General features: G+C 38.0%; 1 non-coding gene across 1 annotated transcript; it reads right to left on the bottom strand.

The window, feature by feature from the left end:
• Positions 1 to 20,226: 20,226 nt before the first annotated feature.
• On the bottom strand, positions 20,227 to 20,333 carry LOC141597633 (small nucleolar RNA R71). Its single transcript, XR_012522857.1, has one exon. It is a non-coding gene; the product is annotated as a small nucleolar RNA R71 (small nucleolar RNA).
• Between the last annotated feature and the right edge of the window lie 263 nt (positions 20,334 to 20,596).

Genomic DNA, 20,596 nt, shown 5'->3' with positions numbered 1-20,596 from the left:
ATATCCCGACCACTTGCAATATTCGGCATCTTTACTGGTTGGTTTACAAAACTGAGATTGTCTTCTCCTAAAGACCGGTCTTCTGTGAATAGGAAATGTTGAAGCTCGGGTTTGAAAGTACTCAAGTCTTCCTTTCGTGATTATCTTTGCAGACGGAGTCTATGCCTAAACAGTCGCTCTGGCTCAGAATCAGCTGAAACTAACTCCGATCTGTTCGACCTGCGCATACACAATTTTGAAAAAGATAAATGAGAACTCTCTCAAGGAATAAAAATTCCCTGAGACGGATAAAAATAAACGAAACAAAGACAGATAGGGCTATTGCCTCCCCGGCAGCGGTGCCAAAATTTGACAGGGCTGTCGTATACCTATCAAAAATAACAAACTGGTTTAACTAATATAGCTAGGAAAGTCAGGTCGATCTCCACAGGGAGGCAAGATATCTGTAAATGGTTCGTCTATTCGGTCACAAAATGGGGGGTTATAAATTTGGTTTCCTAAACTAATTAAGCTTTAAGGGAAGAGAAATAAATAAGAGCAATAAAGGTATAAAATAAGAATAAACTATCAATAAGAGGGGACATGTCAGGATTTCGGTTCACTACAGTAGTCCAGTGACTCAACTGTAAATAACTTAGATAAATTACTGTGAGATGGATATGGAAAGGTCCTTCCGGTCCATTTTCTATCCTAGATTTCCACTAACTTAACTTCCGTCCTCGTCAGGATAGTCTACTGTTCATAGCAGGTTTATTTAGTCCAATCTTCCGATCCAGGATTAAATTTAACCAGATTAAAGGGTAACTTGGAAGCGTGCACTCAACTAAGTCGGTGTTACAGTTAAATTGCCATGGCTACAGGATCTCACAAATAAGTCATCTAACCTATTCGCTACATCGTCACATTTCTACCATAGATCCTCTAGTCCCAACATGAAATAATTTAGCTACTCATACTATTGTTTTTGTCAATATCGAATATAATGAAATAACTAATACCAAACATGATATAACAATAATAAATGTGCATAAACTAATTAAGGCAGAAATTAAAGAGAACAAAACAAGAGAATTGAAGCAAAAAATAGTGAAATTAAGATTAAAAGAAGATAAGGATTACAATCGCGAGAATTTCGGCGTCAAGAACACTAGATCCGAGCAAGAATAAATCCCCAAAATAAAGTTACAGTGAAAGTTCTTAAGGGAGAGATTAAGAAAAGAGAGTGTAGCAGTCAAACGTAATTCAGAGATGTGTCCAACGTAATTAAAACCTAGTTATCGAAAGCTTAAAAATAAAACTAAGTCCATAAGCTAAAAATAAGTAACACGGATTAATTAAGGCCCGTGAAACATCAAACCACTCGATCGAGCAGTTTGAAACAACTCGATCCAGGACTTCTGCAGGTAAACTACTCGATCGACCAAAATTGTTACTCGATCGACTAACTCTGATTTCCATCATTGTCGATCGAGTAGGATAAACAACTCGATCGACCACCTCAGTCAATAAAACCACTCGATGGACTAATAAATGTCCTCGATCGAGTGTTCTTTCTCTGAAACAGCTCCAACTCATAGCCGACTGCTTCGTAGACCAATCCTTCATGCATCCCAATGCAGTATCTCGCTCTGAAAATCCCGTCACCTCAAAATGCATGCAAAACAGGACGAAAATGGTACGATTCTACTACTTTCATGTTCATTCCTGCAAAATAGACAAGACGAACCAAAGTAGCCATTTCGGGGCATAAAGCAATATAAACAGTACAAAAGTACATGGAAATACGTGCAAAAATAGGCTAAAAAGACTATGCAAAATGCACGTATCACCAAGGATGTGCTCAATATTAATGACAAGAGTAAGGGAAAATTCAAGAAAAGCGCTAGAAAGGGTAAGAAACTCACTCCCAACAAGGGCAAAGGAAAAGCTATTGGGAATAGTTCATCCAAGCCCAAAAAGGGTGCATCTTCCGAAGATAAGTGCCACTATCGTTGTGGTACGGGCCATTGGAAACTTAATTGCCCGAAGTATCTAGGAGATGCTAAAGCTGGATGTGTGACTCCAGTAGGTAATAAATTCTCTCATTTATTGTGTTATTGATATAAATCCCAACCTTGGTATTTAGATACAAGTTGTGATTCTCACTCCCTTTAAATATAATATAGGGCATGTGAGCAAATACAAAGGCAAGGAGAAGCAAGCTTAAAGAAGATCTTCAACAAAAGGATGCTAGGGTAGCCGCCCATAGTAGAAGACCTATGGAAGTTTGGCTTTTATTTTGTATTGTCTTCTTAGTATTATTGCATTTTGGCTTATTGTTTTAGAACTTCTTTTGATTTCCATGTTGAACATGGAAGTTTGTTTTATTTCCATTTTGCAAACAATGGTTATATGAATTTTAATGACTTGGGTTTCAACCCAAGTCATTCGGTTTATGGAATTTTCCTTGTTCTAAAAAACTTGCCATTATGCACTTTTTACATCAACAACATAAATTGATTTGACTTAAATTGATCATAAAAGAATTACAATGATTGGATCATTGTAATGAGTTCATAAGCCATGAATTTGATTCCCTCTTATGCTTTTATGACTAAATATCACATCTTATTTTAGATACGATAGAACGATTAAAAATTCAAATAGAGTTATTTAAACTCAAGGTTGAGAATTTTATAAACCAATTGAGAACACCACTTATAACTAAGACTTGTAACCACTTATAAGATTCCATACGAGTTATGGGAGGTCTTAAGACCCTAAAATTGTATAAGACATGGATATGAGTCCAATCCTTTATCTTATAAAGGTTAGTCTATATTACTACTAGATTACAATGTCATTACAAGAGGGTCACCTATTAAGGTCATAATGTGTGACATTTTCTCTTGAGAATTATTTGTTGCTTGCATAGCTATATTTCGAGAAAAATAGGCGTATTTTTCAAAAGATAGAGGGGGAGAAAATTAGCAACAAACTCAAAACTAGTGAGGAGACCAAAAGAAAGCTTCTTAGGTCAAACTCGAGACTAGTGAGGAGACCAAAAGAAAGCTTGTTAGGTCAAACTCGAGACTAGTGAGGAGACCAAAAGAAAGCTTGTTAGGTCAAACTCAAGACTAGTGAAGAGACCAAAGGAAAGTGATGTTTAATAAAGATTATGAAATGGTTGTATCGAGTTATTTTAATTCAATCTTACATAAGAGCCTAACGAACCAATGTGAAGTCTATGCATAAGAGTTGTATGGATAGACACTAAATTTGTCAAGAAAGCTGAGTTAAAATGTAACCAAGCTAAGATCCATATCCTCATTGCTACATCTCATAGTGTGTATAAGCAAGTTAAGACCAATTTCTAAATAAGTATTTAGAAAATAGTGTATGTGTGACATAAGCACGAGGTTTTAATTAACACTTAAAAATTGCAATGATCATTACAATTATGTGATGTGAAAATGGTTTCACTCGAGCTATCGAGAAGCCATAAGTATACATGGATTTAAGTGGGAGTCAATATTGCCATGTTTAGACATGGAGATCAGTGGGAGAAATTGTCTTTCATGTTATTGCCATTAAGGATGACATGCTAACACTACCTTCAATGAAGGAGTGTTTTTGTTTTCAATTCTTGATTAAAGAAGACATGATGCATTCTAAAATTCCAAATCTATTATGATATAGGGAAATTTAAATTGGCACATGGATTAGTATCTTATGATGATAAGATTCTTTATCTGTTTAATATGAACATAGGTTGAGGAGGTTATTCATTTTGATAAAAGTGGAATTACTATGAGAGAGTCATAGTCATTCACTGAACCCCATGAGTTGTTGATCACAAAAGATCGATTGCTAACGTTTCCGCCATTAGAACCTCATAGTCATTCACTGAACCCCATGAGTTGTTGATCACAAAAGATCGATTGCTAATGTTTCCGCCATTAGAACGATCATGTACGCCAATAAATGCATTTCCCCTGATGAGACATATGCTTGGAGCATAACAAGTCAATGACAAGTTATTTCATATGATAAGGTCATTTGAAAACCTTCAAATAACGTCCATTATAATTCTTGAGAAGAACTGAGGATCCGTTCTTGTGTTTGGATGACATACTAAGTTGTGTGGAAGGATTACACAAATTCTAGTTTCCAAACCTATAAGGATTTATCGAAATCCAAGACTGATTTTATTGACTTAGGAGTAAGTAACTAGAAAAGTATTCTAGTATCAATCATTGCAAGTTCTACAAATGCAGTTTGAGTACGTTGTGATATGGTGATTAATAAAGGAACTATGGGTAGATCCTTTCGCCAAGTATTTTATCACAAGTTATATGATAACAGTGGGAGCATTTTACAAGTTAAAAGGCTTAAGTCTATGAAGAAGACTAGACATGTACTCAGAGAAATTCTTGACATTAGAAATGACATTGAATAGAAGGAAAAAGCAATTCATAAAGTTGGACCAAATGGATACATGGTATATCCACTAACCAAGCTTTTATTGCACCTTGATAAGTGTAATATATATACACTTTAGATTATAAGATATGAAGTAGTAATATGGTATTGACTATTCATATGAGATAATCGCATTTAACGTTTGAGTTTCTTAAACTCATCTGTTAGCTTGTTATATCCAAATAGGTTGTTGAGACAACATTGAACCCTATTAAAGTGAAATGGATTAACATAATAATTGCCCCTAGTCACTCATATGAAGTAACGTCTCTAAGTGACTAGAGTGTGAGTCGATTGATGGCAAGTTCATGTGCCATAGGGTCATAAGAGATGACTGGTCGATCACATAGGCAGACTGTAAGGGACACTTTGTCTGGCAGTGACCAATTATAGAGTTCTAGTAATTCATATAACCTGGTCGTGACAAGAGCTATTATAATATTCTTTTGAGTCATATCTTTGACTAGAGATTGTTCGCCCCAGTTGGAACACTTTCTGAGTGACTTTAAATTATGCTCTACGACTTTCGTAAATGAGGTCAAATGGGCATATTTTTGGGTCATGATGAGCTGTGGCTAAACAAAGGGAATAGTGCGATAGGTGATGCATGCATATTATATAGACTTTTTGTATCATATTTGCACGCACCTCTATGCATATTTAGTGGTGTTTAGCTACAAATGTCTCCTGAATAGTCTACTTTGGTTTGTCTTATATTATTTGTAGGTATGAACTGGAGAGGAGCATAATCAAGCCTAAAACATGTCCCTATGCGTGCATTTAGGGGATGAGTTGAGTCGGAGCTAGGAAACTACTATTTTGAGGTGCGCAAAGAAGTAAGGTAGCTAGGCGAGCAAAGGAAGAACTTCAAGTTACTAGTGCCTATTTTGGAGAGCCATATCTCAAGTTCTACCATATATTTTCAGGTGATTCTAATTGGAGATGAAAGCTTGTCCTCTTAGCTTTCCAATGCCACCCGAAACGCCCTGTTTTCCCAAGTAACGAAGAACTGTCAGCCGTTTGAAGTTCAGTGCGCGAAGTAGGAATTGTGCGCTGGAAAGTACTCGATCGAGTACAATCTTGTTCGATCGAGTCCTTTTTCTACTCGATCGAATTGCTTATTTTTGATAGTGTTCGATCGAGTACCTAGTTTGTATTTGTTCGATCGAGTGATATAAAGTTGCTCGATCGAGTAGTTTGCTTTAATACGCGGGTTAGTTAGTCCGTGATTTGGTTTATGTTTGCAAAATCTCGCTTCCCTATATAAAGGATGTCGGGATTAGGTCATAAACACTCCTTTTACATCTGATACACTCTAAAACACTGTTTTACCTCTCTTAATAGCTGCTACTTTGTTCTGCTCTCTTTTCCGGATCTCTTAATCTGTAATTCTTCCTTTTACTCTTTCTCTTTCTTTACTCTCCCCTTAATTTCTGATGTTGATTATTCCTTTACCTTTTGCTCTTGCTTTATTTATCGTTATGTCTAGCTAAATTTCCTCAAAGGATTTAGGCGATTCAATGATTGCTATTAGTTGCTAATTAGGTTTACAGATCTTTCGTTGTTATTACGTCTCTATTGTTAATCACTATAATTAACTTCAACTAGCTACTTGAATCGATGCATTTAGCTTAATTAATCTTGGTAAGCCTTAACCTAGACCGGAAGGTTGGAAGGGGTGAGACATGCAGTGAACATTAGGATGCTTTAGTGAGGGCGGAAGCTAAGCTAATAGCGTTTTAGGGTGAATTGAGACCGGAAGGAGATATTCGCTAACCCTTAGACTGATACACGCGACCGATCTGTGACCCTAGCTGCAATCATCTGACATTCATTAATGACCCGACAATCCTAGTTCTCTCACTTTTATTGTTAATCTCTCTTACTCTTTTCTCTTGCTTTAATCTCATTTAGTTTAGCTTAAACAACTCAAACCCCCATCTTGTGACCTCAGACGGACTAAATTAACAAGTAGATAGTGACCGCCTCCCTTTGGAGATTGACCCTACTTACCACTGACTTATGTTAGTAGTACTTAGGTATTTATTTTTTGTACATAACGACCGTATCAAATTTTGGCGCCGTTGCCGGGGAGGCAACTATTTTATTTTCTTGCTTCTATCTATCTGTCTGTAGCCTCAAGGGATTTATTCCTTGAGGCATCTCATCTTTTTCTTTAGTGTTGTTTTGATAGGCCCTACAGGTCCTACCTAGACAGTTCTAGGTAAAAGATCATCAAAGGGAAGGCTTGAGTACCTTTAATCTTCCACCTATGTTCTATTTTATGGCGCATTAGGTGGTTTACTGTGAGAGATGTGGTGCTGCGGGGCAAAATGCTTTCATCTGTCTAGCGGGAAACGACCGTGTCAAAATTTGGCACGATGAAGTCTATGCGTTTAGGTAGCGTAGGCAAGCCACTCATTCCTCTGTATATGTGCCACCACATCCGCTTCAGCAACGAGGCTATCAAAAGTCTCCGTTTATCCGGCCCCCGCAACAACAAACCCTTCCTCCCGTTGAAGAGAATGAAGAGGTTGCTGAATTGAAGTCCTTGGTGAAGGCACTTGCACTTCTAGTGCAAGAATTTGATAAATCTAGTGAAGCTCACCTCAAGCTACTTAAATCTCAACTAGCTCAATTAGCTGCCGAGTCAGATTCTAGGGACTCAGAGACGGTATATGCTGTTTTTACCGACGTAGTCTTTCCCATGAAAGACCTGAGTTGTCTATTGATGAAGACATGTATGACTCGAAAATTGAGGGTGTTAATGAAGATGAAGCTTTTCTCGAATTATTCACCACGGTTCAGCTTAAGGAGTTCGATCGAGCAGATTCCACCACTCGATCGAACACTTTGGAGGAAGATTTGCTCGATCGACCAGATGTGAGTGTTCGATCGAATATTGCTGAGGAAGAACAACTCGATCGAATGGTAAGTACTCCTCGATCGATAACTTTTGCTGAAGAAACTCCTCGATCGAGCACTATGTATTCGCGATCGAGTGACATGGCCACGGAGAGCATTGCTATGTCACTTTGGTCCATTTTGGATGACGATATGGACAAAGACAATGGTTATGGTGAATCCCCCATTTTCAAAGCCGAGTTGGATGCTTTAGAGGCTGCGATTTACGGGATAAAACCCACAGAGGAGGGGAATGATAAGGTAGCTGAGTCAGAGAACGCTTTTAGCACGGAAGAGGTAATACATTCTTTTATCAATGATTCCGACGATAGGAGCGACCGACCTGAGGTAATTAAATATGATTTCATGATTATTGTTATGACTAAAAGTAAATTACCTCGTATGACTTATGCTATATATTTAAATACTCCACCCCCTCCTAGTTGGATAAATAAGCTTATAAAGTTTCACCATATTTGTCATCGAAAATTTGTTAGGCTAAGACGGTACTTTATATTGCTTTCATATGCTCTTTCTTTATTATGGTGCTACTTACAGTTTTGTGTAGCACATGTACAGTTATTTGATCGGCTGTTGCGAGCTTTGAGCTATTTTGACCGGGCTCAATTCGAGTGGCTGTTGAAGAAAGAAAAAAAGGGTCAAGCTGGGACCTGTCTGAAACTAGCCCTACCGGGGAGGCAACCCGGAGTTTAAATTTTTAGTTGTTTTACATTTTAGTTTCGTGTGTGTAATAAATGGTTTTTGCAACCATAGACTCTGAACGATCTAGGCTTGGTTTTTGGTCGTATTTGTAGTTGTTATTTGCGTCTTTGCAGGTGTTTTATTGGCGCCTAAGAGTTGCGCAATAAGAAGTTCTCGATCGAGCAATCTTCTACCCGATCGAGTGACTTACTCCCTCGATCGAATGCTTTTCATCTTCGATCGAGCATCCACAGACACGACCATTTCGATCGAGCATTTCCCTTTTCTCGATCGAGCACTTCCACAACCCATTTCACTCGATCGAGTTATCTACTCGCTCGATCGAGTTGGCTTGCTTTGATTCACTTCCTGTGACGCTGTTCTAGTGCTATTTAGTGACCTCCCATGTTGCTGGCTGGTTTGGGGAGGACCCTACTTTGCGTATTCTTGTGAGTTGTCCGCATCTCCACTCTCTCCTTTTTAGTTTGCATTTCCTTTCCCTATTTTTGGTACAATGAGGGCATTGCGTTTGGTTTGGGGAGGTTATGCATCCATATCTGTGTCTGCATGTTATTTTTATTGCATTTCAGTTATCACGTTTAATTTATGTATGCATTGTCGTTTATTTCTATAATAATTCAAAAAAAATCTCAAAAAAAAAAAAATGAAAAAAATCTATAAAATCAAAAAAAAATTCACGTTTACTTTTGCATATAGGTTGAGTCGGAACGGTAGATTTCCGTGATGAAACTGCACTTTAACTTGTCATTTTCACTTGAGCCTTGCATCTAATTTGCAGTTATTAGCTTAGTCATGCGCATATCTACGAGTTTATGTTGAAATTTAGCTGAACAAATAGACTTGACCTGAGATTTTGGCAACCTACTTATAATTTCTAAGTTTTAGAGCCTTATAAACTGGTGTCATTCACGACCGATTTCATGTAGGATTGCGAGTAGTTACTCCTTGCATAACATGTTCATTAATTTGCACGAATATGAAATTCAATTGCTTTTTGCCTACATACATTCGGGTTAGTGGTTGGTGTCACATGCAGGGAGGTGCTAACATTCCCCTTTTCTTTCATTTTTACCCATTTAACTCCACATTAGCCAAATTTGCCTCTTTGACTCTTAACTACACCCCAAATTTAGCCTGCCTTTTCAAGCTAGTTAGTGTGTGTTTTGCGGTATATATTTTATCGATCAAAGTTTGGTTCATATTATATCGTTTTGGAGTTAGTAGAAAAGAGAAAAAGGAGGATGATGAAAAAAGAATTCAAAAATGAGGAAAAAAAGAAACGTGAAAATGAAAAAAGAAAAAAACAAATGAAGAAAAAGAAAAAAAGATGTTTGATTGTTGACGGTTTCACTCCTATGCTTTATTTATATAAATTGAGGAGTATGTTCGGTTCGGTTTGATGAGTTTGAATGCCAAGTCGAGGGCATTGTGCTTAATTCTGATGGATGAGAATCGGATATGGTTCATTTGGTTCTGTTAAGTTAGCTAGCTTGGCTATTAACCTCACATTTCCAGAAATGGTTTGCCTTTTCTTACCCATTGCCTCACTTTACCATATTTTTGTAAGCCCTCGGCTGTGACGGACCTTGTTTGGTTGGAATGTATGTACGGTAGCTAGAATTGTCTATCATATTAGCTGCATGCATGTTTATGTGGGTCGTAGTTTAGGTGAGCGACTATATTTCTTTCTCTCCTACACTCATATGCTTACCCCTTTGCTTCATGAGAGAAGAGTGACCCGTGAGAGTCCATCATTATAGGTCTTGCAAGGTCGACAGTTCACCTTTATTATAAACATCCTACAACTCGTTTGCATTTGACATTTTTGCTATAAGTGTTAGTTGCTGCACTAAATTGGTTTAAGTGGACAATTTATAGCTAGCTATGAGTTTTCTTTTCTGTTCCGTTAGTTTTGCATATAGTTTGCTTGGGGACAAGCAAAGGTTTGGTTTGGGGAAGTTTGATGCGTGCATATTATATAGACTTTTTGTATCATATTTGCACGCATCTCTATGCATATTTAGTGGTGTTTAGCTACAAATGTCCCCCGAATAGTCTACTTTGGTTTGTCTTGTATTATTTGCATGTATGAACCAGAGAGGAGTATAATCAAGCCTAAAACATGTCCCTATGCGTGCATTTAGGAGATGAGTTGAGTCGAAGCTAGGAAACTACTATTTTGAGGTGCGCAAAGAAGTAAGGTAGCTAGGCGAGTAAAGGAAGAACTTCAAGTTACTAGTGCCTATTTTGGAGAGCCATATCTCAATTCTACAACAGATTTTCAGGTGATTCTAACTGGATATGAAAGCTTGTCCTCTTATTTCCAACGCCACCGGAAACACCCTGTTTGCCCAAGTAAGGAAGAAATGGCAGCCGTTTGAAGTTCAGTGCGCGAAGCAGGAATTGTGCGCTGGAAAGTACTCGATCGAGCACAATCTTGTTCGATCGAGTCCATTTTCTACTCGATCGAATTGTTGGAGTTTATGTCCTCCACAAATTAGTGTGATAACATTTGTAAATCTCTTACATGTTCACAAGGGTATACTTCGTATTTTACCAGTTGCTTAACGATTACCTAATAACGGTTGGCTTGCTAGAAAGTTTGACGTTATTATCATACAGATGGCGGTGATCAACTGGTCCCTAAAGGTCACACCTATAGGATGTGTTTGAGAGATGTGGTTATGGAAATGTAATCACATTGATGCCTTATATGACTAAACAGTTAGTCAATGTGTTGATGAGACAATTATTTAATGAAGATTAAATAATATTAGTTGAGACGAATTAACTGTCAATTCGTAAATTGAATATAATAAGTTATATTTAATTAAATGTATGTAATGTTAGCTTGGACGAATTAATATGTTAATTCGTACTTAAATGCAATCGGTTATATTTAATCAACAAGTTGAATGTGTCATAGTGGTAATAGTAAGGGTACTCAAACCAAGAGGTTATGGGTTCGATCCTCACTAGAAACACATTTTATAAATTTTTAGAATAACCGAAAATAAGGATTTTAATCCTTACAGATTTAAGAGGAAAAAAATATCTCCCTCTTTCACCCTAATTTCGGTGACAATAAGAGGAGAGTAGGGTTTTTTTCTTAACCTAATTCTTTTCCCATTCTTGCCTCTCATCTCAACAAAACACAAAACCTAAAAATTAATTAGTTAATTTTTGGATCGATTCTAGCATAATCAAAGGGCATTTCTCATATCATCTTGGGTGCAACTGATAGGAGAATATCATTGCGATATTTTTCATAGGCCATATAAGCTAGGACCGAAGGTTATTTCGTCATCTCTTTACCCTTTTGTTTATGCAATTTATTTTATGACATGCTTTCATCATGATAAATTCGTTATAGTCTTTAAATTTAAAGGGATGCATACAGATAAATCCCACAAGTGGTATCAGAGCCAAGGCCACGAATTTATTTTGATGATTTTCATAAAAAATGGATGTTAACAACATTAGGGTTTCGAAAATAAGAAAAAAAAGTGCGGCTGAAAAAAAAAAATTTGCCGAGTGAAAATTTTTTTTGCCGTTTATTTTTTTTTTTTTTTTTTTGGTTTTTGTTGTTTTGATTTCCATTTGATTCATACATATTGTTGTTTTAATCAGTTAAGATGATAATAAAATGAATTTGTAGATGTTTTGATTTAATTCGGATTAAATTAAATTGTAAATGGAATCGTCATGTTGATGATATAAAATTCGTTTTTGCTATATAGTTTTTAGCATATACGGTTAATCACGTTTCATTAATTCATATGCTAATCGTGTTCTAATAGCAACTATAAACGATTTTCCTTCATCTTTATGTTTTTGATATTTAGGGCATAATGCCGATTTTAAAAATATTGGGACGGCTGTTTTAATTTTTAGCCGTTGAAAAATTTTTTTTGTTTCGATTCTTCGTTCCTTGTGTTGCAGTTCATAAAAAAAAAAAAAAAAATTTTGATGTGTTTCGGTTTTTAAAGGTAAAAACCGAGTTTAAAAGAAAGTAACGGGCTGTTTTTTTTTTTTTTTGCTTTGTTTTGCCGAAAAAAAAAAGTTTTTCATTCTTTATCATTCTTATTCACGTTGGGCAGAAATAAAAAAAAAAATTTGTTTTGTTTTGGCAAATTAATTATTGTGAAGCGGTTCATAATTAATAGATACCTAATTACTTTAAAGCAGTTTAAAATATTGATGCATTAAATTCATATTACAAGTTTAATATGAATTAAGTTTGAAATTAATGTGATTAATTGAGGAATTGTCACTTAATTTGATAATTTAAATAGGTGGTTTGGATAAATTAATCAACATAATTAAGGAATTGTGTCATGTATGTTTAATTTATTTTCAGTTGATGCATTTTATTTTTGTTGAATGAATCGTTGAATGAATTTATTTACGTATTTTTTTTGCAATCGGTTGTGATTTGTAATACTTAGTGTGGCCTTAGTCAAATTATGTTTTCGTAATGAAGGAAACATAATTTTTTATGTAATTATGAGATGTCGAATCTCCTTTTTTTTTTCTTTAGTTGGGTTTTGAAATTATAATGTAATAAATAGGTTTATTATGAAAATTTATTTATTGTAATTTTCAAAGAAGACTAAAGATGGAGATTGGAGCTCACTCCCGCTACATGGATCATGATGGAACATCGAGACAAGCTTCTCGAGTCCAAGGATGGATTCCAAACTTGTATTTAATGTTCATTTTGATAGGATAGGCCACACTAGGACTTTTTATTGTTTTTACGTTTTCATTCCTATTGCTTTTCATTCACATGATAGTTTATGCATCATATTCCGCCTAAAACCAAACCTACTACTAAAATGCATGAAAATTGACACATATAGGTTCTATGTTAGTTTTCATAGACATACAGATGTCACATGTTTATTAAGCCATCATCTTAGTTTATTCATTCACGCATGCTAGATATTAGTTCACTTAAAATGAATTAAAACAAAGTTGATGGGATCTTCCTCTAAAACGGAAATTGAGACTAGTCTTTATAAGGGCAAACAACTATGAATCCCTTCTTCGTCGGTAGGCATAATATGACCCCTTCTACGTTGGGTAAGTAGTTGTGTTGACTTAGTTTATCTCAACATTATAGTCCGAAGAGTTTCTCGTGATTATGATGGACTAAAAGATAGAATTTACAGAAATTTATCGACCAAGAATTCTAACAGTAGAATTAGCTAAAAGGTTAGCTTATCAATTTGACGATAATTGAGTCTTGGGATCATTTATATAATTCTTGAGGGAGGTCAATTGTATAAATGCTTGAGTCTTCGCGTTATGACATTAGATCATTAGACTTAAATTAAAATCGATGCACATGCTTATTATTTATTCTTCTTTTCGCAGTGTAGAACACGTTTATTTTGATAATACTGTTACAACAAATGGCTGGAAATAACGAAATCCCAATGCCTAGTGCCACACTTGATCGCGCGTCCTGGCTTAAAGTTTTTATGGACCAAATGAATCAGTTCACATGTCTGAAAAATGACGGGTCCAACTTTGCGGATTGGGAGGCAGCACTACGGAATGCTGCCATTGCTGACGGTAACCTCAGGTACTTAACTGAACCAATACCGGTAAACCTAGGCCCCAATGCAGGAGTCAACGAGTCACTCGCTTATAGTGACTTCGTTATGGAAGCGGGTGCGATAAAGAACGTACTCATCTTTGCAATGGAAACCAATTTGCAGAGACGCTTCATTGCCCAAGGTGCAAACAAGATTTTCACCACGCTCACTAACGAGTTCTCAAAAGCACCGAGAATCGTTACATATGAGCATACCTGTCGCTTCTTTGATGCGAAGCTCCAGAAGGGCCAACCGGTTAGCCCACACATTCTTCACATGATTGAGAATGTCGAGAAGCTGGAGGCACTCAATTGTAAAATCAGTGAGAGCATTGTCATTGACCGAATGCTTCATTCTCTTCATGATGGTTTTGCCCTTTTCAGGGCGAACTACTACATGAATGACTTTAAAAAGAGTCCTCATGAGCTACACTCCCTTCTCGTACAGACCGAGAAGGATATGAAATTGAGTGGGAGCATGAAGCAGGATGTTCTCATGATTTCAAACAAGGGTAAAGGTAAGGGCAAGGCTCATGGCGACATAGATATAGGTAAGCCAAAGTTTAAAAAGCCAGGAAATGGTAAGAGTGGGCCCGGTGAAACTAGTGGCTCACAGGGCAAGGCAAAGAGCAAGGGCGGTGACATTGAGTGCCACCATTGTCACAAGACTGGACATTGGAGGAGGAACTGTCCCGTGTACCGTGAGGACATCAAAGCAGGCCGCGTCGTTCCTGTTGGTATGTCATCTTATATTCATATGATTGAGATTAACCATGCAAGTTTCGGAACTTGGGTACTTGATACTGGTTGTAGTTCTCATCTGTGTAATCATTTGCAGGGCCTAAAGAACATCATACCTCTCGAAAAAGGTGATGTGGACCTGCGAGTCGGGAATGGAGCACAAGTTGCTGTTGTCTCGAAGGGAACATATGTAATCCAACTCCCTAATGGTTTTGAGTTATTTTTAAATAACTGTTACTATGTACCCAGTTTGTCTAAGAACATTATTTCTGTTTCCGTACTTGCTAAAGACGGTTTTGCATTTTCAATAATGGATAATAGCTGTATTTTCTCTTTCAATGAAATGATTTATGGCAAAGCAGTTTCCATGAATGGAATTTACATCTTAGACCAAACCACGGAAGTATTACACGTGAATAATAAGAAATTAAAGGTTAGTGACAAAGATTAAACCTATCTATGGCATTGTCGAATGGGACACATAAATGAGAAACGCGTAAAGAAACTCGTCGATAATGGGACTATTCCCGCATTCGATTTTTCTACATATGGCACGTGTGAATCATGTCTCATTGGCAAAATGACTCGAATTTCCTTCAAAGGTGTTGGAATGCGCGCTAGTGACCTATTAGGACTCATACATACTGATGTTTGTGGACCTATGTCAATTACCGCTAGAGATGGCTGTAGATATTTTATCACTTTCACGGACGATTTGAGTAGATACGGGTATGTCTACTTAATGAAGCATAAAAGTGAGTCCTTTGAGAAATTCAAGGAATACCAGAACAGGGTTGAGAACCAACTGGGTAGAAAGGTTAAAGCACTCCGTTCAGATCGGGGTGGCAAACATCTTTCAAATGAGTTTGATCAACACCTTAAAGACTGTGGAATCGTTCTACAGTTAACTCCACCTGGAACACCTCAATTAAATGGTGTGTCCGAACAGAGAAATCGAACCTTACTTGATATGGTTCGATCCATGATGAGTCACACGGTAGTGCCTGATTCATTATGGTGTTTTGCTCTTTTGTCAGCTGCTCTTATACTTAACCGAAGTCCGACTAAAACTGTCTACAAGACTTCATATGAAATGTGGAAGGGAACGGTCCCTAACTTGTCCTTTATTCGGGTTTGGGGCTGCGAGGCTTATGTCAAGTGGAGACACGAGGATAAGCTCGGCCCACGATCGGTCAAAACATACTTTATAGGTTATCCAAAAGGAACATTTGGTCATTACTTCTATTCGCCTACCGAACATCGAGTTTTTGTTGCGGCTAGTGCGACGTTCTTAGAGAAAGAATTTCTCGAGAACAAGACGAGTAATAGAACCTTCGAGCTGTCGGAGATTCCAGAACTAACAACCGAGGAACGGATGGAGGAAGTTGTTCCTCCAACCGATGACATGGTTAATATTCCCGAGGAACCTAGGAGGTCGGGTAGAGTATCTGATCCTCCGGACAGATACATTGCTATGGTCGAGGAGAATGACATTTTACTCCTAGAGAGTAATGAACCCGCTACCTATAAAGGTGCTATGGCTTGTTCCGACTCAAAGCTATGGCTCGAAGCCATGAAATCCAAGATGGACTCCATGTATGAGAATGACGTATGGGATCTAGTTGATTTACCTAATAAGGTAAAACCTCTACAGTGCAAATGGCTTTACAAAATAAAGCTGTAACACCCCGATTTATGAAGGAGCCTCTAGCAAGACATTCCCTAATAAACCGGACTGTTACCATCTCGGTTTCCCGAGGTAGTGAATAACAAATTAAACTCCAAGGCAAATTATATAATTACTTTAACTTAATTATTACAAAACCTCTTTTACATCAAATTACCAAGAACTAACATAAATAAAAGTGAAGGTCTTCTAAATAATGATCTAGCTACTAAGTCTTCTGATCCAGTGTCTCACGCCCATCAAGCTCTCGTCCTATCTCTTAAACCTGTCAAGTCTGCTCACCAATATTTGGATCATCACAGGTGTTCACGAATACACAAGGTCAATCACGAGGTTGAGTAGGGAATACAATGAAACAACAAAATATGATATGCATGCTCCTCCGTCACCTCCATCTCCATCTCAACTCATATCTCATAACCCGGAACGCCCGGCCATACCGATCCCCGGCAGGCACAACAATCGACCATCGTCGATATACACTCAACAAATTTGAGGACACCAGGGCAAGTCTGCAGAACCAACCTGGGCCTTATCACCACATCACATCGTATCTCAACATCGTCACTACCACACCATCCTCCAACTCCAATGCACATGAAATGCTCAACAGTAATCAATGCAACACAATATGTATATCAATGAATGAAATCATGTCAGCTACCAAATGTTGTGATAACATACTCAACACGATCAATTCAGTCAACCACATTCCAGTATATGAATCATAACGTAAATCAACAACCACGAAACAAGTCAACGTCCACAGCTTGGTCATATGAACACAACAATTCAACACAATTTAACAACAACGCTGATAAGTCAAGTGTATTTCCCTACCTCAAAGATAGCAGCAGACAGATAAGCAGATGCTTTAAAGGTACTCCACTCGAAACTCGTCACCTAAACATATACGTACAATAATTAATTTACTTGCTACTATTCCCGTTCCCAAAAATAGCAAGGTTACTAAATATAGAAACTTCTTAAAATGAATAGTTTCCTTAAATGGAAACTTTCCCGATATAGCAGCTTTTCCAATTTAACAAACCCGACTCAAAACCCGTCTCTAATTATTTTAAATAACTCGGGAGTTAAATTAACTAACTAACTACGATAACTTAAATAACAAAGAAAACGAATCAAAACCGACTAAACAACACGTCCAACCCACGACTTCCAACCCAAACCCCAACTCCCACGCGCCACCTTTCCACCGTGACAGCCGCCAGGTCAGACACCGGGTCTGACCAGGGTCCCTACCACAACCCTCACCGGGTTCGAGTCCCGCCGGTGAGTCGAACCAAGGCCACAAAAACCCCCCCTGGTTCACTCCACCGTCCGTGGTTGCCACCACAGCAGCCCCTACACAACCCCTCAGCCACCACCGTTGTCAACAGCACCCTATCCTACCACCACCATTCTGCTCGCCGTCAAACCACGCACACAGGCACCGTGGCACCGCCGTTTCGACCTCCCCCGAGTCCACGGTGGCGCCACCCCAAACCTACCCGTCTAAACCCTGCCTGAAACCCGCATCTAACCCGTTTGTTACCCTGTGTCGATGCCGCCTCTCTCTGCCACTACCACCGCCTATAGCCTCCCTAACAACCACCACCACACTCGACACATACCACACGACTCCTGATGTGACCATAATTGGCGCATATTTAGCCCCCGAATTACCATTGTTTCTATGCTTTTTAGTGCCTATTTGGGTCATTTCTTATCTTTAGTTCTTTGTTTTGCATATTCTTTGAGATTTTGATCCCTTTGTAGGAAAGGAGTAAGAATCTTGCATTTTCATGGCAAAACAAGGCTAAATTGATCATATTCAATGACCAAGCATCAAGGAGAGACAAGACTAGAAGGCCTTTGTACATAGCTTAGTAGAAGAGCATTGTTGAGAAAAGGATCCTTGAGTCCCCAAGGAAATCCCCAAGGAATTCATAAAGAAAAGGGAAGAAAAAGAAGAAGGAAAGTTGCTGAACTACAATCCGAACGGATTGTAGAGAATCCGTCCGTCCTCACCAATCCGAGCGTCCCGCAAAGGAATCCGCTCGGATTCCCCCTCGCCGATCCGAGCGTCTTGCCCAAGGATCCGCTCGGATTTCTCCCAGATCCGGCCGTCCCGACTCCCATCCGCACGGATCGCAAAGACAAAGACGTTTTCATTCCTCAAGCATCGATAAGAGAAGCCCTTCTCTCGGATAATCCCGGAGGCTCCTTGCTCAACTTAAAAAGTGTAATTATTAGTTTAGCCCTTAGTTAACCCTAATGCATCCTCCCTAATTTTCACTATAAATACCCCATTAGTCTAATTAGAGGAGCATGTTCTTCTTATCAATAATTAGTGTAGTTAATATCAATCAAATCTCTCTTCAATATTGTAATCAAATATTAATCAAGTTTTAATCCAAGTTTTAGTTCTTTAATCTCTCTCTTGTTCTTACTTTATTTTGGGTAATTGAAGATTATTTGGGTTATTATTGGGAGATTGACAACCTCTCAATCTAGGATTCAAGTACTTCTATTATTCTTGCTTTATTATTGGAATCATTAGTAGGTATAATCTCTTAATCCCTTTTTAATTATTGCTAATTACTTTCATTTATTCATCATGTTTCATTATGTTAGTATGATTGACAACCTTTCTAGCATGATCAATATGATAATGAGTGAGTAGTCTCTTAGCTAGGGTTTAATGGGTGATTAGGGGAAACCAACATGGGGAATGATTCATGCTTAAATTAATATGCTTTCATATCTTATTTGCTTGCTTGTTTTGATCTTAATACATGCACATGTTATATTTGATGAAATGCTAAGCCTATGAATCCTTGCATTTACTATCATCTTCTATCCTTTCAACTTGACTTGTAAGACATAACCCAACTCGAGTCTTGTTAGACCATGCATGTGTTAAGTAGGGAAGATTAAGTCGACTTGTAGGTGTTGTACAATCCAAGAGATTCGGCTCCGGGACCCAAACTTTCCTAGGATTGTAAGATATAACCCAACTCAATCCATCACAACAATAATTGCTTGCTTATAATTTGAGAACATGTTTGTATGATCATATCCCATGATTCCCCTATGAACCCATGACACCCTAGTGCTTTTAATCCATTGTTTACACCCTTATTTTATTTATCTTGTTAGTTTATTTTCATTGCTATTTTAGTTTAGTAACCTTCTACATCAACCCAATTTGTGACACCCCTAGACACCGCTAGTTACAATAGAATCTTCATTTCAATACCCGTCCCTTGGGATCCGACCTTTACTTGCCTCTTTACTAATTGTAGAGTTGTTTGTGAAGTATAAATTGTGTTTTGTATCGACCATTGACCAACGACCACATATGCTTAATTGTGAACACGAAATGGCTCCGATCAAAAATGGCGCCGTTGCCGGGGACGGTGTTTAATTGATTTAAGATTTCTTTTATTGTTTTTAGTTGTGTCTTTCTTCACCTTGGGGAAGTAAAACTCCTCAAGGTTTGTTCTAATTGTTTTCTAGTTGTTTGATATTTTGCATGTCTAGAAGGTTACAAAGAGATTTGGTACCTTTTGACCGTGAAATCGAAAGAACCTTGACGAATAATAGGAGACTTGTTAGGAGGAATTTGGGAGGTGTTGGTGAAGTTGTTCAACCCACTAGTGAGTTTGTCAATCCTTTCGCAATAGAAGGAGAAGAAAACCCATTAAACAATACCACACAAAATCCACCTACAATGCCTAAATTCTCGTCACACTCTATACCCACCGAGGAGGATCTACCAAATGGTACTCCTACCCCACAACATCTTACCGGAAACTTTATTGCCAAGTCCGCCTTCATCCAACTAGTTGAGAGGAGCCAATTCGGGGGAATGCCTAGTGAGGACCCTCATTCTCATATGGAAACCTTTTGTGATTATTGTGAAGCTATCTCTCAAACGGGCGTGACTCAAGACCAAATAAGATGGGTCTTATTTCCTTTTTCGTTAATCGGCACCGCAAAGCAGTGGTTGAAGGGCCTTGATAAGGCCACCCTTGGAATAGATTCTTGGAAGAAGCTAGCTCTAGCTTTCTACAAAAAATTCTACCCACCGGAAAAGACCAATATGCTAAGAGCTCAAATTACGGGTTTTAAGCAAAGGGATGAAGAGTCTTTGTATGAAGCTTGGGAGCGGTTCAAAGGTATTTGTCGCTCATGTCCTCACCATGGACTTAGCGAATGGTTTTTAGTGCAACAATTTTGGAATGGTTTATATGAAGATTCAAGGAACATTCTCAATATGGGATCAAATGGAATGTTCACCGAAGTTGATGACAATCAAACATGGAACAAGATTGAGGAAATGGCGGTCCATAATTCGCAATATAGTAGGCCTCGCAAGGCTACTAGAGGAGGAAAGTATGAAGTGGACACCGTTACTCAATTGGGTGCTCAACTTAGTGCTCACATTGACACAATCAACTTGAAGTTTGAAC

The sequence above is a fragment of the Silene latifolia genome, chromosome 8, assembly GCF_048544455.1.
Source record: "Silene latifolia isolate original U9 population chromosome 8, ASM4854445v1, whole genome shotgun sequence".
Taxonomy (NCBI): domain Eukaryota; kingdom Viridiplantae; phylum Streptophyta; class Magnoliopsida; order Caryophyllales; family Caryophyllaceae; genus Silene; species Silene latifolia.
Note: the sequence above shows the minus strand (reverse complement) of the source record. Positions and strands in the feature narration are given on the sequence as shown.